Source organism: Schistocerca cancellata, chromosome 3 (genome assembly GCF_023864275.1).
Source record: "Schistocerca cancellata isolate TAMUIC-IGC-003103 chromosome 3, iqSchCanc2.1, whole genome shotgun sequence".
Taxonomy (NCBI): domain Eukaryota; kingdom Metazoa; phylum Arthropoda; class Insecta; order Orthoptera; family Acrididae; genus Schistocerca; species Schistocerca cancellata.
Window position 1 is genome coordinate 775,677,615 of NC_064628.1, and position 22,913 is coordinate 775,700,527.

At 45.1% G+C, this 22,913-nt stretch overlaps 1 pseudogene; it reads right to left on the minus strand.

Moving 5' to 3' along the window:
* Positions 1–17,285: 17,285 nt before the first annotated feature.
* LOC126177924 (5S ribosomal RNA) lies at positions 17,286–17,403 on the minus strand (annotated as a pseudogene).
* Positions 17,404–22,913: the final 5,510 nt, after the last annotated feature.

A 22,913-nucleotide genomic window follows, 5' to 3' on the forward strand; every position in this document is an offset into this window, starting at 1 on the left:
GCAGACAATACCAAATTTCAGGCATTACCTCTCACCACAGACAACGCAGTGGTCGACAACCTTCACTTATCGACCGATAGCAGCGGCGTTAGCGTAGAGTTGTCATGCTAAGAGACAAGCAACGCTGAAATCAATGTGGGACGTGCGACGAACAATGCGGCGAAATTTGGCGTTAATGGGCTACGGTAGCAGGTGACTGTCGCGAGTGCCTTTGCTAACAGCATGACATCGCCGGCAGCTCTTCTCCTGGGCTCGTTACCATATCGGTTGCACCCTCGACGATTGGAAAACCGTCGTCTCGTCGGTGAGGCCCGATCTCAGTTGGAAAGAGCCAATGGTAAGGTTCGAGTCTGGCGCAGACTGCACGAGGCCGTAGATCCAAGTTATCAACAAGCCATTGTGCAAGATGGTGGTGCTCCACAATGTTGTGGGCTGTGTCTACTTGCAATGGGATGGGTCCTCTGGTCCAAATGAATCGATCATTGACTGAAAATTGTTATACTCGGCTACTCGGAGTCCATTTGCAATCATTCATGGTCTTCATGTTCAAAACAACGATGGAATTTTTGTGGATGACAATGCGTCATGTTAGCGGGCCGCAATCGTTCACAATTGGTTTGAACAGCATTCTGAACAATTCCAGTGAACGATTTGGCTACCCAGATCGCGCGATATGAATCCCATCGAATATTTATGGGACTTAATCGAGAGGTCTGTTCATGCACAAAATTCTACACTGGCAAGACTTTCGCAGTTATGGGCGGCTATACAGGCACCTTGGCTCAGTATTTCAGCAGACTTCCAACGACTTGCTGAGTTCATGTGACGTCAAGGAGCTGCACTACGCCGGGCAAAAGGAGATCCGACACGATGTAGCAGGTATCCCCTAACTTTTGTCACTGCAGTGAAATCTAACGATGTAGACAGTCTATAGAGACACGTAATTGCCTTGTTGGAAATTGACAAAAATGGCCCCATAGTACTGTTGAATGAGACGTAACAAATGAGGATGCAGGATGCCAGTGACGTACCGTTGTGCCATCAGAGCTCCCTCAATCACTACCAACCATGATCTGAAGTCACACACGACGGCTCCCCACACCATCATGCTAGGAGTAACACCGTTCGGTCTCAGCAAAACTTTGGAATATTGAGACCTCTTCCCAGTACATTGCCCTACTCGCTGACGATGGTGATCTGGTATGATGCAGAACAGTGATTCATCGGTGAACTCAATGTGACGCGATTCAACAGCAGTCCATGCTACCCAGTTATGGTATCACTCTAGATGCCGCCACCTGTGTTGTGGTGTTAACGACAGGCTACGCATGTGATGATAATTCCCTAGTCCGGCTGCTGCTAGTCTCAGGCCAATGGTGAAGGATGTCACAGAATGTTGCAAAGAGTCCATTGCATGTCACAGATGGCTGGCGCAGATGTGAAGGGGCTACAATGTGCTTGATGCATAGTAGGGCGATCCTTCCTAGTGGTGGTCAGACGTGATCAGCTGGCAACTTGACGATGAGTATGCCTGCCCTCGTGTTGCCATACAGTCCAACATCAGGCCACTATCACATCTGAATGTCCCACAAATCTAGATATTACACGATCCGACCACTTGACCAAATGGAGACGCACGAGGCCCCTTCCAAACTCTTTAGGGTACTGATAGATACTGTCTTACGTGAATATATGGCATCTCCGCGTTCTTCGCAGTGATCATTCAGCATCTGACACTGTTCACGCACCTTACATGCCCTACAAGGCCTGATAACAATACTAAACATGTACAACACTAATGCATTTTGGTGGTTATTCTACCTATTACACAGAATTGCAACTCTAATCATGTACTTACCCACTGATAGTGTGTACGTGTATTGTCGCGATTACGAGGTGCATTCAAGTTCTAAGGTCTCCGATTTTTTTTATAATTTACTACTCACCCGAAATCGATGAAACTGGCGTTACTTCTCGACGTAATCGCCCTGCAGACGTACACATTTTTCACAACGCTGACGCCATGATTCCATGGCAGCGGCGAAGGCTTCTTCAGGAGTCTGGTTTGACCACTGGAAAATCGCTGAGGCAATAGCAGCATGGCTGGTGAATGTGCGGCCACGGAGAGTGTCTTTCATTGTTGGAAAAAGCCAAAAGTCACTAGGAGCCAGGTCAGGTGAGTAGGGAGCATGAGGAATCACTTCAAAGTTGTTATCACGAAGAAACTGTTGCGTAACGTTAGCTCGATGTGCGGGTGCGTTGTCTTGGTGAAACAGCACATGCGCAGCCCTTCCCGGACGTTTTTGTTGCAGTGCAGGAAGGAATTTGTTCTTCAAAATATTTTCGTAGGATGCACCTGTTACCGTAGTGCCCTTTGGAACGCAATGGGTAAGGATTACGCCCTCGCTGTCCCAGAACATGGACACCATCATTTTTCCAGCACTGACGGTTACCCGAAATTTTTTTGGTGGCGGTGAATCTGTGTGCTTCCATTGAGCTGACTGGCGCATTGTTTCTGGATTGAAAAATGGCATCCACGTCTCATCCATTGTCACAACCGACGAAAAGAAAATCCCATTCATGCTGTCATGGCGCGTCAACATTGCTTGGCAACATGCCACACGGGCAGCCATGTGGTTGTCCGTCAGCATTCGTGGCACCCACCTGGATGACACTTTTCGCATTTTCAGGTCGTCATGCAGGATTGTGTGCACAGAACCCACAGAAATGCCAACTCTGGAGGTGATCTGTTCAACAGTCATTCAGCGATCCCCCAAAGGAATTGTCTCCACTTTCTCGATCATGTCGTCAAACCGGCTTGTGCGAGCCCGAGGTTGTTTCGGTTTGTTGTCACACGATGTTCTGCCTTCATTAAACTGTCGCACCCACGAACGCACTTTCGACACATCCATAACACCATCACCACATGTCTCCTTCAACTGGCAATGAATTTCAATTGGCTTCACACGACGCAAATTCAGAAAACGAATGATTGCACGCTGTTCAAGTAAGGAAAACGTCGCCATTTTAAGTATTTAAAACAGTTCTCATTCTCGCCGCTGGCGGTAAAATTCCATCTGCCGTACGGTGCTGCCATCTCTGGGACGTATTGACAATGAACGCGGCCTCATTTTAAAACAATGCGCATGTTTCTATCTCTTTCCAATCCGGAGGAAAAAAATCGGAGGCCTTAGAACTTGAATGTACCTCGTACAGGGCAATTTGCCATTCCTGAGTAGTTAGTAGCAAATGCAGAAAGACAAAATTCCAGTGATGGCAGGTGATAGCTTAAATTACCGCCAAACAGTGTCGCAGGGCTCCTACAGGAGGTGCGGATTTTGGGACTCGATAAGGATACTCGTAGCAGGAGACTCAAGGAACTCCAGGGTCTGAATGAAACTGTTTTGTTGCGTTCAGGCTACATTACTTCACTGAAGGCTAATTCTAAACATTAGAAAAACCAAAGGATTCGACTGCTGGCACGGTAGAAGTCAGTGTCGCAGTTTGTGGGGTGAGAGCTAACAGAAGTAGCAATCACTAGCAGCATTCTAAAGTGCAAATATTTAAGAGCAGCACTCCAATTGAGAAAACAGTCAGAGCTTACCCGAAGCTGGCGACGAGCGACAAGGAGTTGGCATCCCAACGGTCTGACTGAGAACTACACTAAATACAAACATCCTGGGTTTTGAAAGGATTGTGCCGGCTCACTACAGACGACCCGCCAGCACCAGCACTTCACAGGCATCAGCCAATGTGACGTGTGGCTCTGCACCTACGCGGCGCCTCTGGCAAACGCATTCAGGTCCTTCCTCTCCTACTCTGCAGGTAGGGAGCTGTTGTAGTACACTCCATGTTGAGTAGCAACAGCGTTAAGCTGAAAGCTAAACGTCACTGCTCTTCCCAATATGACTAGCAACAACTGTGTTTCGCGTCACTTGGCCCAGTCCAGAGCGCTTTTGGGAGTGGGGACTGTTCTTCCAGCAAAAAAATGGTTCAAATGGCTCTGAGCACTATGGGACTTAACTTCTCAGGTCATCAGTCCCCTAGAACTTAGAACTACTTAAACCTAACTAACCTAAGGACATCACACACATCCATGCCCGAGGCAGGATTCGAACCTGCGACCGTAGCAGTCGCGCGGTTCCGGACTGAGTGCCTAGAATCGCTCGGCCACCGCGGCCGGCTGAGATAGCTGGCTTTGCCTACGAATCTACTAGGATGAGGAGTGTAAGAACATCTTCACCAACAATTTCTCTTGCTTAAGCAGGCAGGGCAGGTTTACACTCCCAAAGCGCTTGGGCAGCGAGTCAGGAAGTCCACAAGAAGTCGCTTAAGATGCTCTAGACGTTGCACACTCACTGGGCTGTACACAGAACAGCTTCTATGGAGCCTTCTGCTTTGCCTGCACCAAATCTGCCCTGAGGCACTTTCACACATCTTAATAAATCAAGAATGTCAAACATTCGGCCGAGGTGTCCGGTCAGGGACCTCACAAATTGTTCCACCCGGTGTCTTCGTCATGAATACAGACATTCTTCCAATACGAGCCATATGTAGGTATAAGCAATTCCTGGTAGAAGGCAGTTAATATTCAAAATGAGTAGCACGCCATTGTCGTCCGAGAGCTCACCGACAAGGAAATTAAAAGCGTCTTTAGCGTCGAAATGCCGCACATGCAGAGGCAGCATAGGTCAACACGTCATCAGTACATGACAGCATGAATCCACACGCCTATTAGTGGATATTAAGTTGGAGTGTGTCCATCCTTAGCCTGTTTGACGGCTTGAATTCTGCTTGAGACAACTTCAGTAAAGTGTCTGAACGTCTGTGGAGGAATGGAAGACCAGTCTTCCTCAAGAGCAGAAACCAGTGAAAGTAGTGATGTTTGAGGCAGAGGTCTGGAGCGAAGCCGACATTCTAATTCATCCCAACGGTGTTCCATTGGGCTCAGGCCAGTCCAGTTAAGGGAATTTAGTGTCCACAAACCATTGCCTAACAGATACTGCTTTATGATAGGGTGCATTACCGTGCTGATAAATCAGTCGTTGTCTCCAAACTATTCCTCTGCTGTACGGATTACACAATGCTGTAAAATTTGTTCATGTCCTTCCTCGTTTAGCGTTTTCTTAAGCGACATATGGGGACAACATCATACCTACGAGAAACACCTCCTAACGTAACATCACTATCTCTGTTCTTCATTGTGCACTACTGGCCATTAAAATTGCCACACCAAGAAGAAATGCAGATGATAAACGAGTATTCATTGGACAAATATATTATACTAGAACTGACATGTGATTACATTTACACGCAATTTGGGTGCATAGATTCTGAGAAATCAGCACCCAGAACAACCACCTCTGGCCGTAATAACGGCCTTGATACGCCTGGGCATTGAATCAAACAGAGCTTGGATGGAGTGTACAGGTACAGCTGCCCATGCAGCTTCACCACAGTTCATCAAGAGTAGTGACTGGCGTATTGTGACGAGCCAGTTGCTCGGCCACCATTGACCAGACATTTTCAACTGGTGAGAGATCTAGAGAATGTGCTGGACAGGGCAGCAGTAGAATATTTTCTGTATCCAGAAAGGCCCGTACAGGACCTGCAACATGCGGTCGTGCATTTTCCTGCTGAAATGTAGGGTTTCGCAGGGACCGAATGCAGGGTAGAGCCACGGGTCGTAACACATATGAAATGTAACGGCCACTGTTCAAAGTGCCGTCAATGCGAACAAGAGGTGACCGAGACGTGTAACCAATGGCACCCCATACCATCACGCCGGATGATACGCCAGTATGGCGATGACGAATACACGCTTCCAATGTGCGTTCACCACGATGACGCCAAACACGGATACGACCATCATGGTGCTGTAAACATAACCTGGATTCATCCGAAAAAATGACATTTTGCCATTCATGCATCCATGTTCGTCGTTGAGTACACCATCGCAGGCGCTCCTGTCTGTGATGCAGCGTCAAGGGTAACCGCAGCCATGGTCTCCGAGCTGATAGTCCATGCTGCTGTAAACGTCGTCGAACTGTTAGAGCCATGCGGATAAGATTCTAGGCGCTTCAGTCTGGAAACGCGCGACCGCTAGGGTCGCAGGTTCGAATCCTGCCTCGGGCATGGATGTGTGTGATGTCCTTAGGTTAGTTAGGTTTAAGTAGTTCTAAGTTCTGTGGGACTGATGACCTCAGAAGTTAAGTGCCATAGTGCTCAGAGCCATTTGAACCATTTTTTTGCGGATAAGATGCCTGTCATCTCGAGTGCTAGTGATACGAGGCCATTGCGATCCAGCACGGCGTTCCGTATTACCCTCCACACCCCACCGATTCCATATTCTGCTAACAGTCATTGGATCTCAACCAATGCGAGCAACAATGTCGCGATACGATAAACCACAATCGTGATAGACTACAATCCGACTTTTATCAAAGTCGGAAATGTGATGGTACGCATTTCTCCTCCTTACACGAGGCATCACAACAACGTTTCACTAGGCAACGCCGGTCAACTGCTGTTTGTGTATGAGAAATCCGTTATGAACTTTCCTCATGTCAGCACGTTGTAGGTGTCGCCACCGGCGCCAACCTTGTATGAATGCTCTGAAAAGCTAATCATTTGCATATCACAGCGTCTTCTTCCTGTCGGTTAAATTTCGCGTCTATAGCACGTAAACTTCGTGGTGTAGCAGATTTAATGGCCAGTAGTGTATTTCACCGTTCGCCAAAACGGATAGTGTCAATCTCTACATCTGTTTTGAGCTATTTTCGAGACAGTTTGCCCTTTCAGCTGTGAGCACTCCTGTGCACGTTCAGACGAAACTGGTCAATCTGCAATGTATGTATGTCTGTAGGACATTGCAAAGTACATTATAACAATACAGACACTGCAGTACAGTATTTCATGCCTAATAATTGGGCTTCGTCTTTGATCATACATCTCTTTCTGTACGGGACTCACAGTATCTGTGCGAGTGTAGGATGCAGACGAAAGCCATGACATATTGAAATCTGGGTCGGTCTCAGAAGCGTGCTCCAGTAGCCGAGATGGTGTAAGAAGCTACCGAATGTCCTGTCACGCGGCGCCACGTGTAATACTACCGACTGCTACTAAATTAGCAATACACCGATAATGTCAAAAAAAAAAAAAAAAGACGGTCAAGGCTGCAGATTGCGTGAAGTGGAAGATCTGGGTTTGAGTCCCGGCCAGGCAGAATTTTTTTGTCGTTAATGCATAGTGCAGTCAGACTTCAGCCACATTCGCAAATGTGAATATGATTCCAGCATCACAGATTTTAGTCATTCAGATCGCCAAATAATCGTGACTTGTATTGTATTGTATGTTAACCGGGGACCTAGAAACGACGGAGAGGCTCCGTCCCCGCCGCAGTCGCAGTGGTCCACAACCCCACGACGACTACCGCAGTCCACTTCACCCCTCCGCTGCCAGACACCGAAGCACTCTTTCAGGGTTATTGTCCGTTTGGGCCCCCGGTGGACCCCCCTAGGGAACGTCTCACACCAGACGAGTGTAATCCCTACGTTTGCGTGATAGTGTAATGGTGGTGCACGCGCACGTGGAGAACTTATTTGAGCAGCAATCGCCGACATAGTGTAGCTGAGGCGGAATAAGGGGAACCAGCCCGCATTAGCCGAGGCAGATGGAAAACCTCCTAAAAACCACCCACAGACTGGCCGGCTCACCGGACCTCGACACAAGTACGCCGGGCGGATTCGTGCCGGGGACCAGGCGCTCCTTCCCAATCCGGAATCGGGACTTAATTAGTGTCACAATCGAAAAAATCCTTTCACACATCTACGTCGATCGAAACGTTATTAAAGAAAATGCGCACAGTCTGCAAATATAAATGCAAATACAAAACTGCGGTACATTACTCTAGTCCAAGTATTATTATTGACAGTTTTCTTTTCCTGCAGTTTTTTGCATGATATCTTTCAGCGATCGTTGCACAGTTGACACACGCAGTCTTCATTTGGCTGGTGGAATGTCTTGTTTTGGCAGAACATGTGGTGGAATCGATGGGCTGCGTATCGCTCCACCACTTGTCGGAGTTCGTAGTTTTCCTATTTCCACCCTTCAGTCATTATGGCGTCGCTTGAGTAAAAGTCGTTCCAGATATAGTTGTGTTTTTCTATGAGTATTTGTCATGTGTTTTCGTAGGCACGGTATTGGGCAAGAGCACTTGCATTCTGATGCTTTCTATGAAGCAGGGTTCTTTGATTAAGACGTAAGCCAGTCTTGAAGGCGTAAGCCAGTCTTGAAGGCGCTGTCTTCCCGATGCCCAGAATTCGTTTCATATAGTGAGATTTGACTTTTTCTAGTATTACTATGTCATTGACTTTTAGTTTTTTCCAGATTACGTGACTCCTGTAAGTTTTTATTGGTGCTATGGCCATTTTAAATAGCGTAATTGCCGTTTTTATTGAAAGTTTTTGAGGCTGTTGGAAGTTGTAAATTGCTTTTATTGCTGCTGTTGTTCTTTCTTTGACATGGGTGTTGAATGATGTCAGTCTTGTTTCCAGAGTGACTCCGAGATTTTTGTACTTTGGTACTTCTTCGAGTGCTTTGTTTTGAAGGACCAGCGTGTCTCTCGGTGAGAGTTTACCACCACATTTGAAAATCATGTGTTTAGTTTCGCTATGATTTATTTGTAGGTCATTTTCCAAACCCATGATGTGAGACTGTTTAGCACCTTCTTTACCTCTTCTTTGTCTTCTGAACCCATTACCATGTAGTCCGCATAAACTACAAGCGTTGCTGAGCTGTTCGTGATGATCTCCGTGTTGTCTGCTGTCATGATATTGAACTGTGAGGGACTGATAGGGTCTCCTTGTAGTATTCTATTTGCTTGTGCTAAGTTCTTGAATACGGTGATATGATCCGATATTTGAATGCGGTTGTATCTTACAGTGTCTGAAAGTACTTTCGTTGTTTGGTGTGTGTCACCAATTAACGGGCTGATTTTGGGATGACTGTCGATGAGTGTCGAAGGTACTGCTATAGTCTATAAAGGCTACCAGTTGGCTAAGTATTATAAACCGTACGCCAGGATAGAATTATGTTTCTGTTGCGTCACTGACGTGTGTTTGATGTATATGAGTGAGAGTGCAAGGCCTTATTTGCCAGATAAACTGACTTAACTGATTCCGCCAGTAGTGCCTTTTGGTATAGAACACAGCGTCTCCAACTTCAGATCTTAGAACATTTCTTTGATTCGTACAATTCTAATTTGAATTTTATATTGGTTCCTCTTCACTTAATCCAACTAGGTAAGGATCTTAAAGTGATTAACAGTATTCAAGGGAGTATTTTAGACGATTTCATTTGTGACTTAATCACACTCCTTAAGGTTATTTGAATGAATCTCAGTCTGTCATCAGCCTTTTCGGCAACTACATTTATACAGTATGTTCTAAGTCCTTCAATCACGCGGAAGGATACTAATAGATATTCGACTGCTGTCACTGATGACAGTGATCCCTCGGCGATGATGTACCCGAACAGTTTCAGGAATTTTCGAATACTGTACATGGTAATACATCCTGAAGTTGGGGGCCAGCAGCGGTCAGTCTTTGTACCAAGAGTTTATCATTTTCAGGTATTCTTGCGTTTCACAACTGCACTGCCAACCATTAAAACTGCAAAACCAGAAGAGATAGAAAATGTGTGTATACAGTATAGTAAGGAGAATACGTGATTAAATTTGTAGGTGATTTGGGGGTATACACGATGCGAAATGTAGTGCACAGTTGCCCTGGCAGCGACATAGGCTGTAATGTGATGTGGCTAGACATACAGTCGAACTAAGCTTAAATGACACATGTGGGGACGGCGTTCTACGTCAGAGGTCATTAATCATAGTGGTTGGCAAGTGGGGGAGTGTCGATCTTTCAGAAACCCATGACCAGATATTTGCAGATGAAGAACGTGCTGACCAGAGCAATAATCTAACACCTTCTGTGTCTGTACTTATCATCACAGGAAAGAAAGGCAGTGGAACAGGAAATTACCCATCCTCTGTATGGGCATGAACCGCATCCGCAACGACTGAACTCAAGGAAGAGTTTCCTTAGGACATCAAACGAACTTAGAACCACTGCTGAAAAAGCTAGGTTATATCTGTGAAGGGCTACGACCTACCTTCCCCCTGGTTGGAAAAGAGTTGTTGAAGACTTACCTCCAGGCCATGACGTGGAATGGACAACTTGGAAGTCCCTGGATAGACTGAGATCCGGAGTTGTAAGATCAAAAGTTAACTTGGCAAGAAGGGAATACACTGATCCAAATGATATTCGGTGTGACTGTGGAGAAGAACAGACTGTTCGGCACATGCTTCCATGTCGATTGTGCCCAATCTCCTGTACAGAAGATGATCTTCAACAAACAGAAAATGCACTAGAAGTGGCCAAGTTCTTGTGAAACGTAATTTAATCGTAACAGTGTAAAATATACGTACATGTACCTGTATGTTTCTGACATGAGAATAATAATCACAGGAAACATGCTGTTTCGCTTTATTTTATTTAAAGATTCTTTCACGAACACTTCGAATGTGGGCACAAAAAAATGGCTCTGAGCACTATGGGACTCAACATCTTAGGTCATAAGTCCCCTAGAACTTAGAACTACTTAAACCTAACTAACCTAAGGACATCACACACACCCATGCCCGAGGCAGGATTCGAACCTGCGACCGTAGCAGTCCCGCGGTTCCGGACTGCAGCGCCAGAACCGCTAGACACCGCGGCCGGCGAATGTGGGCACAGTCACCGGCCTTAACACATCGGAAATATAACATATTCTGTCCAAATTATCGACTGTGCCAGCCAGAGATGATAACAGTTGTGTGTTACCAGCACGTCACACGCCGTGCTGTATGATAATGTAGATTGCAGCCTGGCAACGTTCTTTCTTCTTTGAGCCTCCACAGTTCATTGTATCCACCGTGATGTACGCAGAACGAAGAATCGTCTGGAAGACGACGCGGTGCCACTCCTGATCCCAGTGTTGTTGAGATCACCACTACCGGTGCGGTCCTCTGTTGCAGCGTCAAGGTAAGCCACAACAATGGTCGTCATGCAGAGAGTCCGTGGTGGTCGATATGTCACACTGTCTGCGTGGATACTTGTCTTGCTGCAAACTAGCCCATTTTCCGATCAAGGTGCGTACGTGGTTGTACAATCCTACACAGCCGAATGAACAGTATGCCTGCCCTATCGGGTGCTAGATGTATGGGGCCACTGAGATCGTGCACTGCGTTGAGTAAGACGCTCCTGAGCCTAAAGACTCCGTATTCGCGTGACAGTCGTGGTGTCCGGCCCAATGCAGACAGAAATGCCATGGAACCATAACCCGCCCTCTCGATAGCCTACGATATTGCCATTGTCTGATTCCTGATAGCCGTTTCTCGTTCTTACGCGAGGCATAACACGACATTCTCACAACAAAACAACATTTAAATTCGATTTCTGATCTGGCCGGTGTGGCCGAGCGGTTCTAGGTGCTTCAATCTGGAACAGCGCGACTGCTACGGTCACAGGTTCGAATCCTGCCTCGGGCATGGATGTGTGTGATGTCCTTAGGTTAGTTACGTTAGAGTAGCTCTAAGTTCTAGGGGACTGATGACCTCAGATGTTAAGTCCCATAGTGCTCAGAGCCATTTGAACCATTTTTTCGATTTCGGAATGACAGATCTTCTGCTTAAGATTTCCTTAGTACATAACATTCATGGTGACACTCCTATCTCCTTTGTGCGACTGCGCTGAAATTTTAATCATTTGGATGTAGGAGAATGCCAATTTGTTACGTGCCGTCTTTATAAAGTTACAATTTTAACTGCCAGCAAAACTCTAAAATAAAAAAGAAAGATGCACCACGAAAGAATTATCCGAACAGAATGGTAATCGGTAGATGTGATGTACATGTACAAACAAACAAATGATGACTATTTCAGGAAAACTGGATGACTTATTCAACAGAAAGAGCTTCACAAATTGAACAAGTCGATAATGGGTTGGTCCATCTGGCCATTATGCAAGCAGTTATTCAGTTCGGCATTGATTCATAGAGTTGTTAGATGTCCTTCTGAGGGATATAATGCCAAATGCTGCCCAATCGCTGCGTTAGATCGTCAAAATCCCGATACAGCTGGAGGGCCCCGCCCGTAATGCTCCAAACATTCTCAACTGGGGAGACATCCGACGACCTTGCTGGCTAGGGTAGAGTTTGACAAACACGAAGACAAGCAATAGAAACTCTTGCCATGTGCGAGCGAACATTCTTCTTCTTCTTCTTTCGTGGCTCTACAGCTCATGATGAGCCTTGGCCTCTTCTACAATTTCCTTCCATCTCTCTCGGTCCTTCGCCAATACTCTCCAGTTTCTGTAGCCCATCTTCCTAAGATCTTCGATTACTCCATCTTCCCATCTGGCTCTTGGTCGACCACGTCCTCTCTGCCCTCCTGGATTTCCTTGTAATATTCTTTTTGGTACTTCTGTATCATTCATGCGAGCCACATGTCCCGCCCACCTCAGTCTGGATGATTTCACTATCCTTCTGATGGGTTTGTCTTTGTATATGATAAACAACTCATGATTGTATCTCCTCCTTCATCTTCCTCTTTCACAGATTGGGCCGATAATTCGTCTAAGTACCTTTCTTTCAAATGCATCCAGTGTTTCAATATCTTTTGTTGGTAATGTCCAGGCTTCAGAGGCGTATGTAAGCGCTGGTTGTATAAGTGATTTATAGGTAGTTAATTTAGTGATACGAGTCAGGAGCCTTGAGGATAGAAGTCTTGTTAGAGCAAAATAGGCTCTATTGGCTAGTATTAATCTCTGCTTGATTTCATAGGAGATATCATTTAGATGCGTAACTGTCGATCCGAGGTACTTGAAATGTTCAACTCTCTCAAACGTATAATTGCCCATTGTTATTGCATTTGGCGTATTTCCTCTATGTACTTTTCCAGCTGCCATATATTTTGTTTTTTGTTCATTAATAATTAGTAGCCCGCATCTCGTGGTCGTGCGGTAGCGTTCTCGCTTCCCACGCCCGGGTTCCCGGGTTCGATTCCCGGCGGGGTCAGGGATTTTCTCTGCCTCGTGATGGCTGGGTGTTGTGTGCTGTCCTTAGGTTAGTTAGGTTTAAGTAGTTCTAAGTTCTAGGGGACTGATGACCGTAGCAGTTAAGTCCCATAGTGCTCAGAGCCATTTGAACCATAATTAGCCCTATGTTCCTACTAGCCTGTTCGAGAGCTGTTAATGTCTCTTCCATAGCTTTTTGGGGATCTTGCTATTATATCTATGTCATGCGCGTAGGCCAGTATCTGCACAGATTCGTAGAAGATCGTTCCCCTATTCAGAAGGCTTGCGTTTCTCATCACCTTCCCCACGGCGGTATTAAAGAGAAGACATGCCAATGCATCCCCTTGTCGCACTCCGTTTTTAATACTTAATGTATTGGACATCATTCCTCCTATTCTTACACTACCTTGTGTTTCGCTCATTGCCATTCTCACCAGCCTTACCAACTTTCTCGAGATTCTCAGTTCATCTGGAGCTTGATATAACTGCTCTCTATTTATGCTATCATAAGCTGCTTTGAAATCTATAAATAGGTGATGCGTGCCAACCCCGTATTCGCTTTTTTTTTCAGGATTTGTCTTAAGGTGAATATTTGATCTATAGTTGACTTCCCAGGAAGGAATCCGCATTGTTGCGGTCCCCTCTCCTCTGTATGATTGGGAATATTCTGTCGAATAGTATATTACAGAATATTTTATATCCCAAATTAAGTAGTGTGATCTCTCTGTAATTGCCACACTCCATCTTATCTTCTTTCTTATATAAGGGACATATGATACCCTCTTTCCATTGTTGGGGCATTTTCTCCTCTTCTCATATTCTGGTGACCACTTTCAGAAGGCTTCGTTCCAGCTCTCTGCCTCCTTGCTTGAACAGTTCTGCTGGAATACCATCTGTCCCTGCCGCCATGTTGTTTTTCAATTTCTTCATGGCAGTTTTCACTTCTTCTATATTTGGTGGGGTAGTGTTGTCTGGGTCCTCTTCCCCATTCGTTTCCGTTGGATTCTCTGGTATAGTTATTCTAGGATTGAGGAGACTATCAAAATACCTGCGCCATCTTTCGCATATTCCCTCTCTTCACTTAATATATTCCCTGTCTCATATTTTATTAAGCTTATTTTACTACCAAAAGGCTTCCGTGCCGCATTCACCTCTCTATAGAATTTTCTTATTTAATTTTTGCTTCTCATGAGCTCCATTTCTTTGACACTTGCTTACATCCATTAGTTCTTTTTCCTCTGGTGAGTCCTCTTTTCAGTCCTCCGTTTTTCTTTGTATTCTTCTACTATCGTCCTCGTACAGTGTGATCGCAGTGTCCTTCTATATGCTTTGTTCTTTTCTTCAGTTACTATTTCGCATTCAGTATCAAACCATGATGGTCTTACTTGTCTTGTCCCAATTCCAAGTATCTCTCTTGCCAATGCCTCCACCGTCTTTTTTATCGCTTCCCACTGATCTTCGATATTGTTATATTCTTCAACGTTTTCCAGAATCCGAGTTATCTTCTCCTGATACTGTTCTCTAACTTCCACTGATTCTAAAGTGGTTATATTATATTTATGTGCCCTGGGACTCCTTTCTCTGCGTTAGATATGCTCGCCCTCACCCGTGCCCATACCAGAAAATGATCTGTATCTATGTTTGGGCCTCTGAGACTCCTCACGTCCAACAGGTCCGATTTGTGTCTCAGATCTATAAACACATGGTCGATCTGGTTTATTGTGTTTCCATCCGGTGAGTTCCATGTTCCCTTATGTATTTCTTTACGTGGGAACAGTGCTGATCTTATTACCATATTTCTAGTATAAGCCTTGTTCCGTTCTCATTACTTGTTGCAAGTTTGCTGTGGGGGCCAATTATCGGTCTATAAATCTGGTCTTTCGCCACCTGAGCGTTTAGGTCTCCAGCTATTATTTTAAAATCATGCCCTGGGCACTCATCATATAGTCTTTCCAAAGATCCATAGAATACTTCTTTCTCTTCATCTTCGGATTCTTCTGTTGGTGCATGGGCATTAATTATGGAATAATTAAAGAATTTCCCCTTTATCCTGAGCGTTGATAATCTTGGACTAGTGGGCGTAAATCCTGTTACGAAATGCTTTAATTGATGGCGTACAACAAACTCAACTGGGGAGATATCCGTCGACCTTGCTGGCTAGTGTAGTGTTCGACAAACACGCAGACAAGCAATAGAAACTCTCACCGTGTGCGGGCGGGCATTACCTTGCTGAAATGCAAGCCCAGGTTGGCATGCAGTGAAGGGCAAGAAAATGGGGTGGAAAATATCATCGACACAGCGCTGTGCTGTATGGCTGCCGCGGATGACAACCAAAGGATTCCTGCTACAAAAATAAATTGCACCCAAGACCATTATTCCTTGTTGTCAGACCGTATGGTGAGCGACAGTCAGATTGGTATCCCAATGCTGTCCACGGCGTCTCTAAAAACGTCCAGCTGCGGCTCAGCTTCATCCTCTTTATCTTGTTTTCTTCTCATCTTTGATCTTCTGGCTATCCTGGCCTCCTTAGTAGCATTCCCTGTAGAAATTTCAGCGCAGTGGCTAGGACCATGTCGATGCTTTACACTCCCCCTTCAGTATTGAAACGAAAAAAAAGGAAGCTCTCGGACATCAGGCCCCAAGTGGCCCATCGGGTCCATTCACGGCCGCCTGTATTAGAGGCCGGAGGACTGAAATGTGGCAACGTTACGTTAAGGCCTACCGCATGGCTGTGGCTATAAGGTAGCGAACGGAAGCAGTTGTTTACGTACTTTCGCGGTGTCTGTTTTATCCGACATTACAGTGTAATTATACTATACTGGATTCTGCAAAAATTATAGCAGGTAGTCGTGACTACAGTAGAAGATATAACACAATGTAAGTATACAATTCTGTGAAGTTTGTAGTGTTTTTACATGTATATGTGCAAGTGTGCTACGTGAACGACTTTCGTCTACACAATTGCAACAAAAGTTCTACTATATTCTAGATACAATTCGAAAATAAAGTTTTGAATTCATAAGGTTAGTATCAGAATCTTCTCCTAAGTGATTTGTGTTAATATTATGAATATTTCTACACATTTGATTCTATTGTAGACTTGTGTTTCGTGATGTCCAAGCAGTAGAAAAAACCAGTCCATTCAAATTATCATTTGCTATTTTTACATAATAGTATTTTGATATAAGATGTTAGCAATTAATGCATCATTCTATTTGCAGATGCCAGAAAAATGTTGTGTGCAACAGCAACTACAAATCCAGCAATGAAGATGGTTACATCTCAGTGTTCAGATTCCCTTCTGAAGAGGAAAACAGAAAACGATGGACAAGAAATATCCCCAGAAAGAACTCGACTCCATCAAATGGAAGTGTTGTTTGCATTAAACATTTTGAAGAAAGTGACGTATGAAGAGTGGAGATTTACAAGGACTCTGATGGGAACTGTCACGTGTTTCCTCGTCAAAGGCCAGCTTTTACCAGAAGCTGTGCCAAAAATATTCCCTGGGTTACCATCGTATTTAAGTAAGGTGCAGCCTCCAAGAAGGTGTTTGTCATGTTTGTCATTTATATAGGAAGGAACATGATAATACATTTCAAATAACAGACTGAAATAATTGCAAGTCTGCAAATAATGTTAGTAGGCAACTCACAAAATTGTTTGCTGAACTTTTATCTCCAAATCTCGGGTAAGAAACGTCATAATATGAAGCACATGTGAGTTATTGAAAAGTTCATCGTTGCAAGGAAACGATAATAAAATGCGTAATTCCGACATAAAGTCGGCGTAATACTGCGAGAAATTAGCTTTTCTAGGTTACTGTCTTATTTATAGGGACCAAATCTACAAAAAAAAAGTGTTTGCGTATTTATATCTGACACGTCGTCTCCATTCGACGAAATTTAAACTCGGCCTAGCTGGTCACGCTAGCCGGTCTACTGACGTCACAGGCTACGACGTTGTCATCTTGACGACTCCGGCCGCTAATACAGGTGGCCGTGGACCATTCGACAGCCGTATCATCCTCAGCTGAGGATGCGTATAGGAGGGGCGTGTGGTCAGCACACCGCTCTCCCGGTCGTTGCGATGGTTTTCTTGGACCGGAGCCGCTACTATTTGGTCGAGTAGCTCCTCAGTTGGCATCACGAGGCTTAGTGCACCAAAAAATGGCAACAGCACATGGCGGCCCGAATGCCCACCCATCCAAGTGCCGACCACGCCCGACAGCGCTTAACTTCGGTGATCTGACGGGAACCGGTGTATCCACTGCGTCAAGGCCGTTGCCCATTGATACTGTAAGGTGGCTATAATTTCGCACCTTACAAGCACTCATCTACATACTCTGTCGTGATTTACAACCGGCATTAGGTATCATTTGGTAGGTTGTACATCGTATATATGAATATTTGAAGAAGACTAACATTGTCATGTACACGTTGTAAATAATTGTTTATGCTTATTGCATGAAAGATGACAGAGTGTTTTTATTATCAAAACGGCGTAATGACTGATTGCCTATACTAGTAGAGGTTGTAACGCCAGTGGGAATGAAACGGCAGGCCTAACTCAAGCCCAGGGTAGAAAAACCCGCACAGGTGTGTTGGTCCTGCTTCACACAGGAAGTGCCAAGATGGACAGTCCGGGCACCTGAGCACTGAAGCACAATACAGCGGCGGCCGGACGGTGTGGTAGTGGGGCCAGAAGGATAACTAGATAACACCTCGGAAACTCCGAAAATCTTGGGCGCAGCAGAGAGGAACGAGGAAACGTTACTCCGGTAATCGCAGGACGGTTTTTACTATGAGAAGCGTACCATTGTACGTGTATAATTATTTCCTGGCAAACTTTCCACACTGGACGACAAAAGACTAAAAAGATGGTTGGTCGGCGTTCGGAAGAATCTGTAGAGAGGGAGAATATTCTGTGGTTTAGAGAATATGATTCGCCTTCTGAGTTACGATTGGGGGGGAGCCGAGCTTTGCTGGGAAGCCAGCGGTGGAGAGAAGAGGTCGTCCGTTTTGAGCACCTGGGTTTGATGGTCGCTCAGTGTCAGCTCTTGTTGGTACAGACGGACTTTCTGTCTTTGCTCTCAGGAGATTTTATAGTTAGAACGGTTAGGCAGTGTGCTGTTGCGAACTTATACGATTCTCGACTTCGCCTCCGGGTAGGGAGTCGTCGTTGAGTATGCAGCGTTCAGTGATTGAGTGCACTTCTTCTGTGTATACTCATGTAGAGACGTTCTCTGACTTCCGTCCTCGTGACTGGGATTTCGCTTTTCTTCTCAGTAGAACACAGAGGAGAAGACAGTATTACATTATAACAGTCAGAGGATCGCCCTCTGCCGTCCTAGAGTTTGAGTTTTATTTTGTGGCTGGGGTCCTTCCATTGTAGCAGACATGTACGAGAACCATCACTGCGACGCACCGGACGCAGTACATATGGTGATACTGCTAATTGCTTCGGCTTATTAGGGCTATAAAGCTAAACAGCTGTGATCACGTAAATTATATTTCCACAGAGGTGCACACCACTGTAGATCATCTTTGAAAGTAGTGTCTTCTACTGCCGGCCGCGGTGGTCTAGCGGTTCTAGGCGCGCAGTCCGGAACCGCGCGACTGCTACGGTCGCAGGTTCGAATCCTGCCTCGGGCATGGATGTGTGTGATGTCCTTAGGTTAGTTAGGTTTAAGTAGTTCTAAGTTCTAGGGGACTGATGACCACAGTAGTTAAGTCCCATAGTGCTCAGAGCCATTTGAACCATTTTTAGTGTCTTCTACTGTTTGGTAAGTAGATAATGTCAGTCGTCTCACGTCGTTTATATTAGATCGCGTAGCCATAAAAAGGAGCAGATTTGGGCAATTGATCAATCGTATTAGTTAGGAAATTCATTTGTATCTCTTTATGTCCATAGGACATTGATACATAAACATTTGTAATAAGAAGGGATTTTAATCTACAATAAATGTATAAGCGGAAACAGCATTTATCATTTGGTGGTTACTAGTTCCCTAAATCATTCATTTATGTTTATGTTGTATTTTACATGGTAAAGAGTAAGAAGTACATAATCATCATTAAGAGATCCTAAGATCTGCTTCAAGGGATAGTCAAACAGGGCCAGATCTTCATTTTCGCGTTCAGTACTTCCGTTGCACATTTTCATTTTACACCCGCCTGGAGTAGCATTTTGGAATACCATCCTCTTCTTTTGTAGCTTTTGGTAGTCTTATCCAAATACCACAATACGAACTTTCATTCGAATTATGAGTCTTGCCACGGAGATACTTTTTCAAGATCTCTTGTTGGCTAAGAACTCTGAAAATTGGTTTGACAGTAAGTAGAAACTTTCTGGAATTGAATGTTTATGCTTATAATTGGAAGCTATAGCCGGTTGTTGAATTTGAGCGGGCTGTTGGGTGACTGGGCAAAGGTGATATTGTGGATTCTCATCCACTGAAATTTTACGAAAGAATACCCAGTCCAGATATCTCTTCTCATTGCTTCTGCATTTTTGCAGTTATTCCTAGTTGCCATAGCATAATAAGTCTCGAACCGGTCTATTTCGACCCTTGTCAGATCGACTTTACCACATAACTTTCTTTCCATACATATCTTCAGAATTCGTGATCCCATTCTTTTCTGTACATGCCCTACACAATCCTGTTTATTAATTTTGACTCTAGTCCCATATTGTATCCCTTCTACCACTTTCTGATAAGCCGTACTGTTTCCATCTTCAAGATGGTCTGTATACAGGACAATTCACACACATGTTGCATAGTGATATTTGCTACAGATGTCACTGCATTTAGTAATTATTGCAATGTCCAAAACCTTTCAAGCAACAAAAGAAATGGCTGTGTCAGCCATTTCTTTTGATGCTTGAAAGCACCATTTCAGGATGTATGTCCACGTTTCTACCAACTGTCATCAAAACCTTGAATTAGATTTTGGATTATTCATCTGAACTTCTTCTTGTGTTAGATTTTGGCTTGTGTCGATTAGACCGACACAGAGAGCACCTCGAGCTACTGCTGCTAATAAGGCGAGTACACTGTTTATTTTTTACATATTTTTATGAGCTTCAAACAGTTAGCTGTGTAGTTACTGGTTCATTTTTGTAATTTCTTGCGCGTTCGAGTGATTAGTAGACTCAACCTTTTATTTTAATAACAGTGTAGCGTGCAGTACCGCCGTTGTTATCAACCCGTATATATCGACCCCCGTACCGTACAGACTTTTGTTTGTTTTGGTTAGAACGTCAGTGACAGAGGACCTCGAGTTCCTGCTGCTAATAAGCAAGTACACCGTTCGTTAGTTACGTATTTTTACGAGCTTCAGACAGGAGCGATTTCAGTAATGGATAGGAACTGTGATTGCTGTGTACAGATACGAGCTGAGTTGGTGACCCTTCGCTCACAGCTCCAGGCGTTGCTGGCTTCCGTCACACAGCTTGAGGTTGCTGCCAAGGGGCATCACTGTGGCGGGTAGGACACGGGGATGCAAGGGACGTCGAACACGTCCCACGTGTCCCCCGATCGGTCCACTGCTGTGGCTGCCCCAGGTACTGCCTGCACTGACGTTGACGACTCATCCGTGGTCGAATGGGAGATCACTCCACTCTAAAGTCTGGCAGGCAGCGAAAGACTTTCCGAGGGGCAGATCGTAGGGCCTCTCCAGTTCGTTTGACGAGCAGGTTTCGGTCTTATCTGTGACTGACTAAGTCCCTGAACCGGATGCAGTCGTCCACCCTGATCCATAGGAAGCTTCTCAGCCTGCAAGATCTGGGCATTCACAGAGGGTGGATTTGCTGGTAGTTGGGAGCTCCAACGTTATGCCCGTAGTGGGGCCCCTTAGGAACACGGCTGCCAAGGAGGGGAAGGAAGCCAGTGTACACTCCGTGTGCATACTGCGGAGAATCATTCCGGCTGTGGAAAGGGTGCTTCTGGTTCCCATGAAGAGTACAGGGTGCAGCCAACTGCAAGTAGTGGCTCATGTCAGTACTAATGACATGTGTTACTTTAATCGGAGAAGATTCTCTCTGATTTCGGGCAGTTAGCGGAAATGGTAAAGACTGCCAGTCTTGCTTGCGGGATTAAGGCAGAGCTCACCATCTGCAGCACCGTCCATAGAACCGACTGAGGGCCTTTGATGCAGAGCCGAGTGGAGGGTCTGAATCAGAGGCTCAGGCGGTTCTGTGACCGTGTAGGCTGCAGATTCCTTGACCTGCGCCGTCAGGTGATGGGTTTCCGGGTTCCGTTTAATACGTCAGGAGTCCATTACACACAGGAAGCAGCTACACGGTAACGGGAGCTGTGTGGAATGGAATGGGCGGTTTTTTAGGTTAGAGGGCCTCACGAAACCACAGAAAGGGCGTCCATCTAAAAAGAAGCGCGTAAAACACGGTAAGGTAGTTGTAGAAACGATCGGTATTGTAGTTATAAATTGTCGTAGCTGTGTTGGGAAAGAACCAGAGCCCCAAGCCCTAATAGAATGCACTAAGGCTCAAATACTTATACGTACGGAAAGCTGCCTGAAGCTGGAAAAAAGTTCAACCGAAATTTTTTCAAACGACCTAAAAGTGTTCAGAAAGGATAGATTCAATACAGTTGGTGGAGGAGTATTTATTATAGTATGGGTAAAGGCTATACTCGACAATCGGACTAAATTATTAATTGGATCGTTTTACCGACCCCCCCCCCCTCCCCACGACTCAGCAGATACAGTTGCGGAACAGTGTAAAGAAAACTTGAATCTCATTTCAAATAGGTACCCCAATCATTCAATTATAGTCGGTGCTGACTTCAATCTACCTTCGATATGCTGGAAAAAGTATACGTTTAAAGCCTGCGGCAGGCATAAAACGTCATCCGAAATTGCAGTGAATGCTTTCTCAGAAAATTATTTTTCACAATTAGTTCATGAGCCCACTCGAAGCGTAAATGGTTGCGAAAGCATACTTGACCTCTTAGCAACAAATAATCCTCAACAAATAGGGAGCTTCATGACGGTTACAAGGATTAGCGACCACAGTGCAGTTGCTGCTAGGCCGAATACCGTAACACCCTCAACCACCGAAAAGAAACGCAAAATACATACATTTAAAAAATCTGATAAAAATGCTCTTAACGCTTTTTTAAGAGACAGTTTACACTCCTTCCGTTCTCATCATGCAAGCGTAGAAAAGATGTGGAATCATTTCAAAGAGATAGTATCGATGACAATTGAGAGATAATCCACTATGTGATCAAAAGTATCCGGACGCCCCCAAAAAAACATACTTTTTCATATTAGGTGCGTTGTGCTGCCATCTTCTGGCAGGTACGCCCTATCAGCGACCTCAGTAGTCATTAGACATCGTGTGAGAGCAGAATGACGCGCTCCGCGGAGCTCACGGACTTCGAACGTGGTCGAGTAATTGGGTGTCACTTGTGACATACGTCTGTACACGAGATTTCCACACTCTTAAACATCCCTAGATCCACTGTTCCCGATGTGATAGTGAAGTGGAAACGTAAAGGGACACGTACAGCACAAAAGCGTACAGGCCGACCTCGTCTGTTGACTGACCCAGAGCGACGACAGTTGAAGAAGGTCGTAATGTTCAATAGGCAGACATCTATCCAGACAATCACACAGGAATTCCAAACTGCATCAGGACCCACTGCAAGTACTATGACAGTTAGGCTGGAGGTGAGAAAACTTGGATTTCATAGTCCAGCGGCTGCTCATAAGCCACGCATCACGCTGGTAAATGACAAACGACGCCTCGCTTGGTGTAAGGACTGTAAACATT